This window comes from Elgaria multicarinata, chromosome 2, assembly GCF_023053635.1.
Source record: "Elgaria multicarinata webbii isolate HBS135686 ecotype San Diego chromosome 2, rElgMul1.1.pri, whole genome shotgun sequence".
NCBI classification, from domain to species: Eukaryota; Metazoa; Chordata; class Lepidosauria; order Squamata; family Anguidae; genus Elgaria; species Elgaria multicarinata.
In genome coordinates, this window is record NC_086172.1 from 161,741,410 (window position 1) to 161,746,281 (window position 4,872).

Sequence of the window (4,872 nt, forward strand, 5' to 3'; positions counted from 1 at the left end):
TGAACAAATAAAGAATGGAAGTTAGCACCAATCACATGTGGTGTGTGTGTGTGTGTGTGTGTGTGTGTGTGTGTGTTTGTGCATGTGCGTTTTAACTGCTGTTCTTCTCTTTAGTGTAGTGTGGTGTCTAGATTGTTGGAAGGGGAACTATATTCATTTAAGTTGCTTTTTTAATTCCTTTCCTTCCTCCTCATATCTCACTTTTCAGCTTGTTATATTGATGCTTTGGCAAATACTGGTGAGTAAAAATGTGGCAAGCAGCACTTGCTCAAGAAAGAACAAGCTCAGTAGAAGAAAATGAAGCAAACTTTTATTTCCTAAAGCATAATACAAATGAAGACCAAAAGTAGGGTTAAATAGAATATTACAGCAACGAGATACCTAGTAATAAAATTGTGAAGCCCTTCTATTTTTAAAATAATAATAATAATAATCAGTAAATCTTTAGAATAAAAAGTGTTTGTCGCCAGGCTCTCCCAATTACTTTTCCTGTCAGTGTTAACCATTTTGCCTAAAGCTTTGTTATCCTAGTGCTGTAGATATCTGATGAAATGACATGAAAAAAACTGCAGACTTTCCTTGAGCTTCCTCTTCTCTTTATCCTTCAACTTTTCACAAACTGTATTGGATCATATGCAACCCACATTTAAGTGCTGAAGGAAGAAAACAATAACTTTTGTTCTGCACAGTTTGGGGTCAAAGGGGTAGCAAAATGAAAATGGCACACGAAGAATGGAGGATAACTTTTTTTAATGCAAACTGCTGTCAAATTAGGGAAGATCAGTCTTTTTGGACTGATAATATACAGCACTCTTTCTTTCTTTTTTTTGTCCTCTGTATTTCCTCAGGTAAACATTTTATCTAAGCTTGGGACTGAGAATGAGAATACACACTAAAAAGGCAGTGTTTATCTCACAACTAATTTGCTTATAAAAGTATATATAAAAGTATACATCTGTTATTACTTCTGGGGAATACAGAAAAAATACAATAGGATATAAAACAACTGTAGTTACTAATAAAAGAAAGATACCCTTCAGACAACAAAACAAAATAAAAGGACATTCCAGTTATCTTCTCTCTCTCTCTCTCTCCATTGAATGGCTCATAAAGTGTTAAAATGATTTTAATTACAAATAGTTGATTTCCCCCCTCTTTTCCATCTCTCTCTCTCTCTCTCTCTCTCTCTGTGTGTGTGTGTGTGTCTCATTTCTGAATGTTTTTGTGTTTTTATAGCATATAAAATGTTGCAATGCTTTACCTTTATTTGAGTTCTTAGGACCACTTTGCAGAATATCCAGGTGTTGCTTTAATTTGTGAGGTAACTCAACAGAGTTGGCTTCTTTTAAATCTGGTTTGAAAGCATTATTTGGACTTCTGACTGGATTTAAAAACAAAACAAAACAGACTTTAACTACTTTTGATTAAAAGCATGATATTTTATTTCCCCCCTCTCTTTTTCTCCAGATATAGTTTCCTTCCGATTTAAAGGATAATAAACAATAAAAAAAAATCCCACATGAATGATTTTATCTTTGAAGAGCAAAAAAACATGTTTTAGACCAAACCATTTTCTTACCCATTTTGGCCAGCACAGCCAAACTCAAAACTTGTGATCTTCTAAAGTTTTTGTTTGCAAACTTTTTGCAAGTTTGTAGAAAGCAGATGTACTCACCCCCCCTTTTTTTCCTTTTAAATAAAAAAATAGACAGGTCTATGCAATGGCCAAATGAGGGGATTTCGGGTGTTTGTTGTTGTTTACTTGAATCGGATAAGACACCCACCTTAAACCCACCCTCTATTCGGTTCAGTAGCACCTCCATACTCCAGTAAACCGTTTTCATTCCATCTGGCGTGCGTTTGCTCTGAAGACATTTTCCTGTCAATCTCTCCCGCCACATTAAAAAATCTGTCATTACTATTGCATTGCTGCCTGACTCCAGAGATTTGTCTGACTGCTTTATTGCTCCACTCATTTTTTTCCCTGCTACAGCCAAGAAGCAGAAATAAAGGTTTGTTGTTGAAACATGGCCGCAAGGAAAGTAGGAGGCACACATCTGTCAAGGTATTACCTTTCTTCAACCAGGGATTAAGGTGTTTTACTGCTCTCACTACTGAGCAGTCACACTGAATAAATTTTCTCAGTAGAACATAAAAAATGAACTCATACATTTTGAACTGGGTTTCATTCTTTCAACCAGCCCAGATAATTATGCAATGGCATCACAGTGGGGGTGGGTGGAGGAAGTCAGGAATGGGGGAATTCTTTCCCTTCAAATTTGCATTCTTTAAATACAAAGAAGAAGCCAGTGAAGACTCAAGGAGGCTGAGGCACCATAGCTTTGGGTGGGAGGGAAATGGTTCTGTATCTTCTCTTCCTCTTGCTCACTACTGGGTACCTGGAAAGGTTAACTAGGTTACAAAGGTTTTCTTTCCTTGTCTTGTGTTGTGTACATATAAACAAACAAACAAACAAACAAACAGTTCCTATTAATATTCCCTGCCAACCTGAATGGAAATACACACAGTACAAAAATTCTGATTTCTGAAACACTGTCAGTCTGACAAGCAAAATTAGGTGATATAAATATCTTCTTACTGATGGAATGTGAAGTTTCATCAAGGGAATGATGGGGTGGGGTGGGGTGGGCAGCAATAAGGACTGTTAACGCCAACAGCATAAGAGTTGTGCTGGTTTAAACCAAAGACATATCTAACCCCCATTCCATTCCCACAGTGGCCAACTAGTTGCCCCTGGGAAGTCCATAAGCAGGACATGTCTGCAAAAGCACCCACCCACTTAAGTTCCCTAGCAACTGTTATACAAAAGCATACTGACTCTGATATTGGAAGTAATGTACAGTTGCCATGATTAGGATAATTGCCCTATACTTCATGAATATGTCTAGTCCCCCTTTAAAGCTGGGACTGCACATTTGTCACTAGTCAATTGTGGCTAATGAATTCTATACTTTTCTGAACCTCCCACCATTCAGCTTCATCAGATGACCCCTGGTTCTTGCGTTTGGAGAGAGGGACAAAGTCCTCTCTCTATCCACTTTCTCCCCACCAGGCACCATTTTGGGTACACCTCTACCATTTTTCCTAAACTAAAAAGCCCCAAACGTAGTAAACTTTTCCCATAGGGGTGTTGCTCTACCTCCTTAATCATTTTGGTTGCCATTTTCTGCCCATTCCCTTCCTCTACAATATCCTTTTTGATGTGGCATGGCCAGTATTTCAAGTGTGGTTGCACCATAGGTTTGTATAAAGACATTATGACATTGGAAGATCTATGTTTGATTCATTTCCGAATGGTCCACAACGTAGAATGTGCATTTTTCACAGCAGCCGCACACTAGGTTGATGTTTTCATTGACCTATCCATCAGGACTCCAAGACCCCTTTCCTTGTTAGCCACCACCAGCAGGGACCCCATCAGTGTGAATGTGAAGTTAGGATATTGTCTGTGTGCTGCCACTGCAAATGTCAACACCAGCAAATGTTTGGGCAGCCTGCTCACATCTTTGCATCCTTCACCATGCCCCATACCTGGTGTCATTCAAGGGCAATGTATGTGGTGTGTATGTGTGTTTCTTTCTGCATTGCTTTGACATCTCCCAGACTGCACTTCCTGATCTGAAAAAGCCCTATGGGAGGAATGACCTCAAGAAGTCTTTCCTTGGGCTTTAATTGACGTGTGGGAAGCTGGGGAGGCTACAGGTTGCCAGAGAAATGAGTGTGCAATGAACCATAGGGCACTTCCACACACTCCTCAACTACCTCATCAGAAAGGTAGGCAGGAGAACACTGAACCAAGAATTTTGAATTTTTCTTCTCCTTTGAATTTCTTATTTATTTATTTAAAACATTTCTTGGTGGCCTTTCAGGGCAGAAGCCCTCACAAGGTGGCTTACAGCAATAAAATACATACAAACTTAAAATATTAAAAGCAATAAAAACATAAACACAATAAAATAGCAATTTAAAACAATAAAAACACTAAAACCAGCAAGAACAACAACAGCAATATTAGCAACAACTGTACTCATCATGAGAAGGCCATGGTAAAATAAAATGTTTTCAAGGCCTACTTAAAAGCCTGCAAGGATGGTGCATAGCAGAGTTCCGATGGGAGCGTGTTGCAAAGGTGTGGGGCCTCTGCCAAGAAGGCCCTCTCCCTTGTGCTCAATGTCTTTCCAAAAGCACTGGACAGAATCCAATAGGGCACTTATGCCTCCACTGATTATCTGACATACAGCCAATTCCTGTCTGCAAGTGGTATCCACTAGATTGCCAGAATTTGCCAAACGTTGTCTCACCACTCATGGCCAATTCCTGTTAGCAGGAAATTTGCACCAATGGAGCAGCGGAAACTCACACAAATCTCCCCAAATGTGGGTAAATTTCCTCCATAGCAGGGCTGAATCACTCTACTGAGGAAATTTGCGCAAATTGAACTGGGAATAAGGAATGAGCTGAACATGAACACAAATTTGACAATTTGCGAATATTTGCAGCGGATGTGCTGCCGCTTGTGTTTGGAACTTTGAATGGGACATGTTTACATTTTGTGAGCAAAAATGAAATTCTCATACATTCATTTGCAACTAAGATTGTAGTGCCTGAATTTGCTTTCCTTTCTCCCTTCCTCCTCCTCCCTCCCAATCCCTTTTCCTTTTGTGTTATGTCTTTTAGATTGTAAGCCTGTGGGCAGGGACTGTCAAGAAATCCTTTTGTAAGCCGCCGTGAGAGCCTTTTTTGGCTGAATGGAGGCATAAAAATCCTTAAATAAAATAAATAAATAAATAAATATAGTAAAGGTGGCATCAGTCATACTATCTGTAATCAAGGACAGGCTGTTATATCACA